Source organism: Trichomycterus rosablanca, chromosome 13 (genome assembly GCF_030014385.1).
Source record: "Trichomycterus rosablanca isolate fTriRos1 chromosome 13, fTriRos1.hap1, whole genome shotgun sequence".
Lineage (NCBI taxonomy): Eukaryota > Metazoa > Chordata > Actinopteri > Siluriformes > Trichomycteridae > Trichomycterus > Trichomycterus rosablanca.
In genome coordinates this window covers 32,341,800-32,354,199 of record NC_086000.1, presented here as the reverse complement: position 1 = coordinate 32,354,199, position 12,400 = coordinate 32,341,800, and the positions used below count along the sequence as shown (strand labels likewise).

Here is a 12,400-nt window from a genome sequence, read left to right as displayed (position 1 = left end):
CTATACCACTAAATTAATATAACGAATTAATAATAATTAAGAATACATTCCTGTAGCCTCATATTATTCAGTCACAGAAAATAATAGTTGCAGAAACAAGTAAATGGCCATTCATGACAATTTCCAGTGTAAACTTAGTATAGCTAAGTTTTAACTTAGTATAGCTTATATCAAGACAGCACACAGTCACTAGATTATATTTTATGTTTTTATCCTAGTGTTTACCAGGTTTAGTCCATATGAAGTATGCAACGCAGAATTGACACCTACTTTAAATGCATCAGTGAATCATTTTTCAGTATTTAAAACATACAAACTAAACCAACCTGTAACCTGAACTGTACCAAGTAAGGGCAGTTGTAGCCTAGTGGTTAAGGTACTGGACTAGTAATCAAAAGGTCGCTGGTTCAAGCCCTGCCACTGCCAGGTTGCGACTGTTGGGCCCTTGAGCAAGGTCCTTAACCCTTAATTGCTTAGACAATATACTGTCACAGTACTGTAAGTCGCTTTGGATAAAAAAGTGTCTGCTAAATGCCGAAAATGTAAATGTAAGTAATATTTGTATGCATTGTATACAATTTTAGGAACTGCAATACAATCAGATTTTTTATATATTCAGGTTGGTTTTTCTTTAGTGTTTATGTGTAACTTATAGATGTAATATATGTTTTAGAGCATCCAGCAAAGACTACTAATAGCCTGGAAATGTTTTAAAAGGCGGTTAAGGTACTAGACTAGTAATTAAAAGGTGTCTGGTTCAAGCCCCACCACTACCAGGTTGCTGTCGTTGGGGCCTTGAGCAAAGCCCTTAACCCTCATTTGCTCATACTGTATACTGTCACAGTACTGTAAGTTGCTTTGGATAAAGGTATCTGCTAAATGCAGAAAATGTAAATGCATCTCTTTATTCATTCTCATGCATGCATTTCTTCATTTTCATTTCTTTCTCATATCTGGTGATATGCACACACCCAGTTCTTGTAGTGTACGTGCATACTGATGAATAAGTCCAGAGGCCGTGAATGTGTAATGCAATGTGTTTAAATGTGAGTAAATAAGCAACATGCAGTGCACTCAGCGTGCTGGTGATTCAGGACTAGAGGCTCTACGTGAGTGCGTACGTGCGCTGGAACACGTGGCTCGCGCTGCCTCTCTAAGCTCGTGCTGCACGTCGCCCCACAACCCCTCCGTCGGTTTCGCGCATGCGCGCTACATACCGGCTTTTACTTCACACTTGCTAAAACCGTCTGTTTGAAAAAGGTTAGCTAGTGCTAAAGCATACATATCACTTTATAATCTCTCTAAAAGTCCATCTACAAAATTAATTAAGCAAAAGCTCTTCTAAGAGATGTCATTTAATACGTTATTATGCTTTCACACAAATTTAGGCTGTATTTAAATTAACTTTCATTGGGCTGTCGTGTTTCATACCTGTTGTAACAGTGTTTATCTAAAATAATTAACATTTTTAATTAAGTTTTGTTATGATTGAGAAAACTGTAGCACAAATATAATAAACATGCCATAAAGTCATGATGCAAAGCATTACGTGACCAACTGAAAAAAAAAACCCAGAATATTAAGATTAGTTACTTATTGCTAACATTAATCAGCATTAATAAAGTGGTGCAGAAGCGTATTAGTTTATAAAAGTCAGTTTGTTGTTTAACTTTCCTCTGCAATCATTCATTTGCCTCACCCTGAAACACTGGACGCAATGCAGGACAACACCCTGGACAATGTTCCAAACCGTTGCATGGCGTCACACACATTCATTCACTAATACACAGCCAGGGGCAAAGTAGTGCAGTCAATTCACATTTTGCACTTTTCATTGGAGGTAGGAGTTGAAACCCTTATTTACACAGGGAGAAAGTGCACAACCCCCATACACACTGACCACAGAAGCAAGGATTGATGTTGCTTTGGTGCACCCACTTTGCTCGCTGCACTATCATGTTGCTAAGTAGTATAACTAGCTCTTAAATCTATTTGATTTGTAGGAATTGTATGAAAAAGCTGTGTGGGTATCCAACAACTTGTAACTGACATCATGGGGTGTATTCAGTTCTGGTAAATTTCCATTAAAATGCTTATGTTGGATACCCTTACAGCTTTTTCATGCAATTCCTACAAATCAAATGGATTTACGAGCTAGTTATATTACTAATCACACCAGCACAACAATAATGTATATATTGTATATTATCTGCTATACTTATATAAACGATTCATTTTCATTCATTTAGCCACTGTAGTTACTGTAACTATATACTAGTCTATACACTGGACAATCATTGTCTGTTTACTGTTTTTAATATATTTTTACTTATCTGGTCACTACTGCACTTTAACTGTAATATATGTAAATAATCTCTATCTTGCACTTCTGGTTAGATGCTACTGCATTTCGTTGGCTCTGTACTTGTACTCTGCACAATGAGAATAAAGTTGAATCTAAGCAAATCTAATTTTATGTACAAGGTGTTACAATAAGTGTTTAATTCCTGAAACCTCTAACTTTGAGTTAAATTACGGTACCAACTTGTAAAACAAGGCTTTACTATTCCAGTCTTTACACAAAAGTGCACTGGTTCATATTCAGTTTATTGTAATATCCTATTACAAATAAGATCACACTAGCTGGATGAAACAAAATTGTCAAAATTATATAACCAAAGCAAGTGTATTAAAGGACTCAGTAGATGGCCTCTGAAAAAATACAGAGCTAGACTATCTTGTTACATTTCTCCTGCTTTTTCTGTCACAGAAATATCCCAAATGCCTTCACACAATCTTTAATGGAGTTATAAAATAACTATGTTACTTGAAGAGAAAGGACACAGCTGAAACTCCTTACCCACCATTTCCTTCTTCCTTTCTTTATGGATCCCTGCACTAACCTCTTATTCATTTCCTACACAGCTCTTCACTTTCTTGTTTTCCTAAATTAAAGGGGAAGGGGGGTTTGTTCAGCTGCCCAGTACAAAGAGTGAGCCACCCTGATCTTCTGCCCAACACTCTAATACCCCTTTTCCACCAAAAAAAACCATGGTTCTTGAACCAGTTCTGTTCAGGTTTCTCAGAACCTTGGTGTTCTGTAGAGAATCGACGCGCGTTTCCACCAGTTTTTAAGAACCAAGCTGCGTCATCAATGGTGGGCATTTCTTAACGAAAGTTTGGAGTAGTAATATCATGGCGGAGTGTGTAGATTATGTGCGAGCATTTGTGCTGCTGTTACAGATGTTTGTTTTTATGTAAAAAGCATCGATCTAACAATCGGTGATAAGAAGACATGACGTGTTTGTCGCAGTTGTTGTTTTCCTTAGTTCATTGACGTGAGAAGCGTTTTGCGCTTCGCTTTCACCGCGACTCTCGGCTCAAATAGCCGATTTACTCAGCGCTCGACTCGAGCGGTGAAACATCACTAAAGTTCCACGACACGAACATCCATCTGTGTGAAATAACCATCAAATCTACTCTAAAATACAACATGTATCTGTGTTTAGCTGGATTTAATTCACGTGTGGTGTTGATGCAGCTCGGGGAGTTGAAAAAGCTTCGCGCTTTATTTTTCACGTTAAGCATTTTCCGTTCTGTCCGGGTCACTTTTATCACATAATATCACACAATTCACCTTTTTAAAGGCGCTTTTAAAATATCAGCGGCAAACTGGCTCAAAATGTAATCAGGTGAACTTTAAAAGATAAAAATGCAGCATTAAGCTCCATACGAGACACCAGCTGACGCCATTGTTGCTAACGCTATGCTGTACAACATGACATGCCCACAGGTTACGTCGCGGTTCGGGCTGAAAAACCAAGTATTCTGTGGTGCCAGATTGACCCGCTAGTTCGCTGTCTGGAACCTCTTTTTTTCGGTGGAAACACGTGGAACCGGTTCAAAGTCAAGTTCGGGAACCAGAACAGGCTCCGTGCTGCGTCGGTGGAAAAGGGGTATAAGAGTCTGCCCCTCTCACCCCTGTTTCCCTCACTGTCTTATAATCACTTCTTATCCATTACAGTGGAAGGCGTGGCCTGCACTCGTAAACTGCTCTTAAATAAAAACATGACAGTTTCCATTGCCTAATAGCTAGCATTTTATGATACTGTGGTTGTGGGGGGATAATGCAAGAAGAACTGTCTTAATTTAGTTTGCACTGCCAAACCAGCTTTCCCTCTGCAAGATTTCAGTGAAACTGCTCTGCACTGACAAACAAAATAAACACACACACACACACACACACAAGCATAAAAGACATACAGCTGCTACCGTGTGCTACAAAACATTATCTAACAGAACAATCAGTTTTCAATCCAAGCAGTTGAGGGTTAACAGTGGCAATCTGGCAGTTTGGGGCTTGAACCAGTTATGTTGCAATCACTAGGCACTAATGCAGAACTTTAACCACAAAGCTACTTGTGTAGCTAGAAGAGTTTGCCTTTTTATATTTGTTTGTTCCTAACCTATATGTAAGACTCACAGCCCATGCAAGTGTCTTGATATTCCAAAATTTGGACTCTTGACCATGAGCATGTTGGACATCCCATTTCAAAAACAAATAGTATTAAACTAGAGTGACCTCTGTGTGATATTTTCAGCTATAACAACAGCCACTCTTCTGAAAACGCTTCTCACAAGAAGTATGTCTCTGGAAATTTGTGCCTATACAGTTAAAAGAGCATTCGTATAGCTGGACAATGATATTAGTCAAGGATACCTCAATTAATGTTTCAGTTCATTCCAAAGCTGTTCAGTGGGGCGGAGATCAGGGCACTGTGCAGGTCACTAGAGTTCTGTTATGTCTTTATAGAAAACATATAATTTCCTTCATGTAATTGATTCATTACATGTTAGCAATTGTTGTGTCTGAAACACATGAATGCAAAATTGGGGTGGCCCAGTGCTTTTGTCCATGTAGTGTATGTTGTCAGTTGTCAGGAATCACACTGATGCAGGCGGCTGGTGTGTTTGAGTTTATATTTTCACATCACTGAAAAATACTACATAATAGATATGAGACTAATGCGGGTTACTAATTTGTTATGTAGTTAATACATGTTTAGGATGAGCTACCTGCTTTTCTTTATACAGGATATCTTGAAATATAAAATATATGCAAAACATTAAAACTGATTTACCTGGATTGGGCAGTTTTGAAAAAGAGCTATGTATAATTACGCTAGCCCACAACCACTGGAATCCAAGGTCCAAATCCCCAGTGATACTATCAGCCGGATGGACATCTATAAACAGACACAATTGGCTATATCTAAAGAGGGGGTAACACATACAAATAAACTGGAAATGGAATTAATGTACAGTGCTGGATTGGGCCGTTTGTTTCTTTTTTACAGGTGTGAATGAGTTTGGTTTGATTGATAGGTGCACAAGTACGTCAAGATGTGTTCTGTCAAAAGATGTCAAAAGATCTGGTGAACTTTTTTAACAGATGACAGAAAGTTATCTTGACACATGTCCATGTGTCAATGCTTATTGTCTGTTTAAATTTATAGCAGCTGTGTGTTTTTGATGGATTAAAAAATGTCTAAGTGCTAAATTTTATTTATTGCAATTTAAAATCCTTTTTGTTCTGTACTGAACTCATGCAAGTTAATACCAAAAACAAATGGTCCAGAGTTCAGGGACATATGACACTGAAACAGCTGTGACCCCAGGACAAGCATTTGACTCCTGAGCCAAGGGCTACTAAGTGTGCATTACTGCTTCCCAAACTGGTCCTGAGGGACCACCAGACTATCCACATTTTTTCAAGCTTTCACCACACCTAAAACAAGCAACCAAGAATGCCAAGTACCGGTATTATCATGTTACTGTCCTATGTCAGTATACCTATCATACATGACACTCTGCTGTTACTTAAATCTAACAGATTATTTAGGAAGTCACACACACCACTGCATTTTCCTCTACATAAAATGTATATGACTAATGCACTCATTACTGCACTCGTAGGGGAGACTGGGTTCAAGGCATGCTTATTCAATTCTGTTGCTATTTTGGTGGTTGCGCTTTTCGTCGAAGCTTTGTTGCTTGTATTTTTTGCTTACAGTTTCATGTTTCTAGTTTATTTGTCATTTGTACAAGTGTTAGGAGCAATTGTACAGTACATTAAAATGTGTGTTTGAAGGCTTGGGAACTCTACAAATGTACAAACCAAAGTGAGAAAAGAAAGAGAATAGAGAGAATAAAATGGGGGATAGGGTAATTAAAAATAATAATAAATAAAAAGTTATAACTATATACATACATTTAAACATTGTAAAGTTCAGAGATGATTATTATTAAATGTCAACAATCACTAAGAATTAAACAGCTATTTGTGCAATTATTTCTCTAGTGTGACTGATGAATAATACTGCAGAAGAGGTTATAGTCCAACTGTAGTCTGAAGTGATATGATAATGATATTGCACCGCTGTTAACTCGCTGGAGGGCCTTGTGATTGTGGAGAGAGCAGCTGCCAAACCAGACAGTCATGCAGCCTGTCAGTATACTCTCAATGGTACACTTATAGAAGCTTAGCAGAATTGTGGATGGGAGCCAGACTTTCTAAGCCTGTGCAGGAAGTATAGTGGCTGATGAGCAGATTTCAGTACTGCCTTGGTGGGAAGGGACCAGGTCAGATCTTTAGTGAGGTGCACCCCGAGGAATGTTGTAGACCTAACTCAGTCAAGTACAATGGACCATTTACTTACTTTAAGTCTTGTGGTTAACATTTAGTCCCATAGATATTTGTTATGCATGTAAAAACTCAGGTTAAACCACTATGTCCTAAAAGGTTTGCTTTTCACTTACATTTCACACTATATATAAGACATTTCATTGTGGGGTTCTCGTGCTGCAGAGGTTAAATAGAATGCGATTTGAGATCAAGATTAAATTACTGTGTCTAATTAGCACATGTTGAAAATAATGAACTAGTAATTAGTAACTACTTTCTAAATATTTATTTATAATTTTGATGGCCTTGGATAAATATTAATTGAAGCATAACCTTTTCTTATTAGTTTTGGCTATAAAGTAGATTAACAGCAACACACTAAATCAGAAAATCACAAGAATTGTTTCAGGTAATACTATGAGATTTAAGTAATAATTCATTTTTAATGGTTTACTAAAGCATATTGTTTATTATGCAGCACAAACTTAAATGTCCCATTAACGCAAGACACACCATTTATAAACATCTACCAAAACCAGTGGTTAATTGTAACACATTAAAATTGTGCTATTAACCGGGCAGATGCCCACACACAGACATGATTTGCTGTGACTGTATGAAGGGAATTTTTTTCCACTGTACAATAGCGGCCTCTGCTGTCTTGTTGAGGCACTTGCACTAGCAATGAACGATCTGGAGAACTCGGTGAGTTCATTGTGTGCAGAGGAACAGTTTAGGAGAATGCTGTAGGATGCAGAAACTGTATCAAAGAGAAGAAGTCAACCATCAAGAATCAAGATTTTGGCATAAACCATAACAGATGCAAAGGCAGTCTGGAAAGTTAAGAAAATAACATATTGCACTTATTTATATTAATTGTTATTGTCTTTAAATTATTAGCTGTCAATTTTAACATACAGTTGAAATATAAACATAAACAAAATACAAAACGTTTCGAAATAAAAAAAAAACCCCATTGTAATTACATTTTAAAATGTGCAGCTTTATGTTTTATGCAGCTTAGTAAACTTAAATAACTGAAAACACTGGGTGCAGGGCAGAACACCATAAACATGGCACCAATCCACTGAAGATCTTCAGCCATCCACATTTCATGTCTGGTGTGTGTGTGTGTATGTGTGTGTGTATGTGTGTGTGTGTGTGTGTGTGTGTGTGTGTGTGTGTGAGTGTGTGAGTGTGTGTGTGAGCGTTTGCTCTGTGATGGATCAGACCCACCGAGACCCGTGGGGGTTCTCTAATTAGCACATGTTAAAATAATTTACTAGTAATGTCACATACTGGTTTGTTTTTCTAAATATTTATTTATGATACGTTATGGTCTTTTATTAGTTTTCACTATAAAATACAGTAACAGCAACACAATAAATCAGACTGAAGCAGAAAATCTTAAAAGATTTACGTAATACTATGAGATTTAAGTAATCATTCATTTTTAATGGTTTACAATTGTGTATTGTTTATTGTGTAGCACAGACTTAAATTTCCCATTAACCAAGACACAACTTCTGATAGGATGTATCTTTTATTTATACATTCTACATAATCAAACACACCATTTAAAAAGCTTTACCAAAACCAGTGGTTAATTCTTACACATTAAAATTGTAATCTTATTTGTGCTATTAACCGGACAGGCGCCCACACACAGGCATGATTGGCTGTGAGTGTATGAAGGGAATTTTTTTCGCTGTACAATAGCGGCCTCTGCTGTCATGTTGAGGCACTTGCAAGTCATCAACCATTAAGAATCAACACTTGGGCATAAACCAAAACAGATGCAAAGACAGTCTAAAAAATTAAGAAAGTAGCATATTGTAATTATTAATCGTTATTGTAAATTATTAAAATTCATACAAAAACAAAATACAAAACTTCAAAATAAAAAAAACAACACATTATTACATTTTAAATGTGCAGCTTCTTTTAAAAGTACTTTTAGTGCACAGAATTATTCTTAGTAAACTTCAAATAACTGGGAAACACTGGGTGCAGGGCAGGAACCCTGTATACAGGGCGCCAATTCAAGCTATTCAGCTACCCACACAATCAATCATGATCCAGATAAGTTTCTTCTGGGAGCTTCAGTCCAAATACATGCACATTGCCCTGTGTGTGTGCCCTGTGATGGACTGGCAACCTTTTAGAGGTATTTTCTACCCCTTTCATTCAATGAATCAGACCCAACGAAAGAATAAATACATATACTAATAGGCACAATTACCGAAGTAATAAAGAACTTGGCCGGTCTCTTTGACTTGATTTTGACTATTTCTACTTGAGGGTGTAAAATATTAAGCTACCAAGCAGTGTAACTTTTTTATTTTCATTTCATCAACTGCTTTATCATGATCAGGGTGTTTAAAAATTCTCTTTACAGAGTTTTTATTGCATTCATCAAAATGACCAAACTTCTGGAAGTTCCTCTATAGCTTATTGTAATATTTGGATTTTTGTCTGTTCTTGATTCACAATTTATTTTCCAAATGTGTGAATGATTACGTGGAAAACTAAGAAAATCCATTCTAGTAACAAAGTCTTAGTTACTAATCATTCAGTAAATGTCATATATTTTACCTAAGCCTGCAGATTAAAACATATTATCCAAGCTTTGACTGGTTGCTAGGGTAACTGAAATAATATATAAATTAGTTATATGATTGATAAAACAACCATTTTTACTTAAAATAGTCAATATTAAAAAAAAGTGTTAGCAGTTTGCACGCAGGCTATATTTGAACTCGCCGAGGGCTATTAAAAACAAATCAATAAAATGTCATGTACAAACTGGTTTTACATTTTTTGCATGTGTGTTGTGCTCTGGTTGTCAAAGTTAGATGCTCCTGACAAACTAAACGTTGTAAATAATGGTTGTAATAAATGTATTACAATTAATATTAATGACTAATTAAAAGAATGGATGCAGAAGCAGACTAGAGTCTTTCAGCTGTTTAGCTTCTTTCTGGCAAAGGTGGAGCCAGTTCCTCTATGTCGTCCTCACAAGGCACATCCAATGGTGCATCAGAACCCTTGATCTTGTAGACTGTTGCATATGTGGCATTGATGTTAGTACCACCAAGCCCATCACCCAGTTCTTCTGCTAAAATTGCTGGTGTCTGTACATTTAACACATTCCGCTCTGGGTTGCTGGCCAAAATGGACTGATATGTAGTAAATTGATTCATCTGTATCGTAGTTTGATCATTACTTACAAACATTTCTCGCCCTTTATTATCTCTAAAGGTTTCATACAGGTGCTCAGTAGGTATATATGGTAACACCAAATTGTGAGATCCATTATTGATGTCTGTTGTCTGAGTTTCCAGAGAAATGGGAAGAGAATCAGGTGATTGTGAGTAGGAAAAGGTTTGGTCTGTTTTTAAGAAAACATTCTGAGAGTATGCAGACAAAGTTGAAGACTCAGGCTGACTTGATTCCAGGACTGAAGGTGTCACTACTGCTGGGTTGGAGTTAAACTTGTGGATCATGATACTATTTAGGTCACCTGTTGGAAACAAAAGCATTTTATAATGTTGTTGGAACCTGGCAATAAAATGGAAGTACTTATTAAGTGTTATTATGAGTTGCAAATTGTTGTTAGAGATTATTGATATATATATATTATTGTTAGAGTGTTAGAGATAATTGTTATATATACATCGATCAGCCATAACATTAAAACCACCTCCTTGTTTCTACACTCATTGTCTATTTTATCAGCTTCACTTACCATATAGAAGCACTTTGAAGTTCTACAATTATTGACTGTAGTTCATCCATTTCTCTACATACCTTTTTAACCTGCTTTCACCCTGTTCTTCAATGGTCAGGGCCCCCACAGGACCCCCACAGAGCCACCACAGAGCAGGTATTATTTAGGTGGTGGATCATTCTCAGCACTGCAGTGACACTGACATGGTGGTGGTGTGTTAGTGTGTGTTGTGCTGGTATGAGTGGATCAGACACAGCAGCACTGCTGGAGTTTTTAAATACCGTGTCCACTTACTGCCCACTCTATTAGACACTCCTACCTAGTTGGTCCACCTTGTAGATGTAAAGTCAGAGACGATTGCTCATCTATTGCTGCTGTTTGAGTTGGTCATCTTCTAGACCTTCATCAGTGGTCACAGGACGCTGCTGGATATATTTTTGGTTGGTGGACTATTCTCAGTCCAGCAGTGACAGTGATGTGTTTAAAACTCCAGCAGCACTGCTGTGTCTGATCCACTCATACCAGCACAACACACACTAACACACCACCACCATGTCAGTGTCACTGCAGTGCTGCGAATGATCCACCACCTAAATAATACCTACTCTGTGGTGGTCCTGGGAGAGTCCTGACCATTGAAGAACAGCATGAAAGTGAGCTAACAAAGCCTGCAGAGAAACAGATGGACTACAGTCAGTAATTGTAGAACTACAAAGTGCTTCTATATGGTAAGTGAGGCTGATAAAATGGACAGTGAGTGTAGAAACAAGGAGGTGGTTTTAATGTTATGGCTGATCGATGTATATACTGTATATACAGTATATATACTGTATATATATATATATATATATATATATATATATATATATATATATATATATATATATATATATATATATATATAATTGTTAGTGCTGTTATACATATGACTGTTACAGATTGTTGTTAGATTGCTGTTACAGATTATTGTTACAAACTGTTTAATACATTTTGTTAAATTGTTTACAAATAATTTTCACAGACAGTCTAGTCTGTCAGACTGCTTACAGATTGTTGTTACTGGTTGGTTTGGTAACTTGGCTAATTTAAAGATAAAGTTGCATTCCTTCTGCATTTAGTACTGAATTGTAATGATATCATTGCTAACTTATTCAGTACAGTTGTGTGCAGTATAGGAGGCAGCCAAAATGATGGATGTTCTGGTTTATTTTAGCACTTCTGTATGTCCTAATTAGATGGTTTATTTATATTAAGAACTATAAATATAAATGTATTTTGACATTTTTGACTACTATCAAACTACTATGAATATTACAGTAAATACTTGAATACTAAAATCTCACTTAGTTTCCACCTAGTATACTTGTTTCTCTGATAAATGTGAGGCAGCCAGAGAGCCTGCTGTTATGGGATGGTAGCAGGACATTTCCAATAAAATATTTATTTATATTATTAGATTTTAGTATTTTATTGTGGGTAAAGATGGAGGGATTTTTGGTTAAGTTATTTATTGTTTAAAGGAGAGTTATTAATGTACTTCTATACAATGACTAGTTCAGATGTAATTAATTCCATGACCATAAGTAATAAACTGAGGCATCTGAGGCAACCGAGTTCTATAGTTAGTAATTTCTGTTTTCCAGTAATTCCAGGCATTTTCATATCATTTGGAAGTATATAAGATTTAGAAGTACTGTATATGCACTTAGAGACAGAAAACAGCAAAAAAAAAGGTAAAATTTTATTTTTGTTTGAAACACTGCGATACAATGCAGCCAATATTTTTATTTCTGTCATAGTATTCTATAATAAAGTTTCCTATATTATAGCAAAATCAGTGTTTTGCTAGCTGACTGCAGTTTAGCTAGTTTAAAATGCTTCAGCTTGTACGTGATTTCTGTTCGTTTGGGGTATTGTAGTTATCATTTGGGACTGTAGGTATCAGTATTGTAGTTAGTATTTTGGTATTGTGACAATCCTACTGT

The 12,400-nt window shown here is 36.5% G+C and overlaps 1 non-coding gene across 1 annotated transcript; it reads left to right on the top strand.

Moving 5' to 3' along the window:
- The first annotated feature begins 352 nt into the window (after window positions 1-352).
- On the top strand, window positions 353-426 carry trnat-agu (transfer RNA threonine (anticodon AGU)). The gene has a single exon. It is a non-coding gene; the product is annotated as a tRNA-Thr (tRNA).
- The last annotated feature ends 11,974 nt before the right edge of the window (window positions 427-12,400 follow it).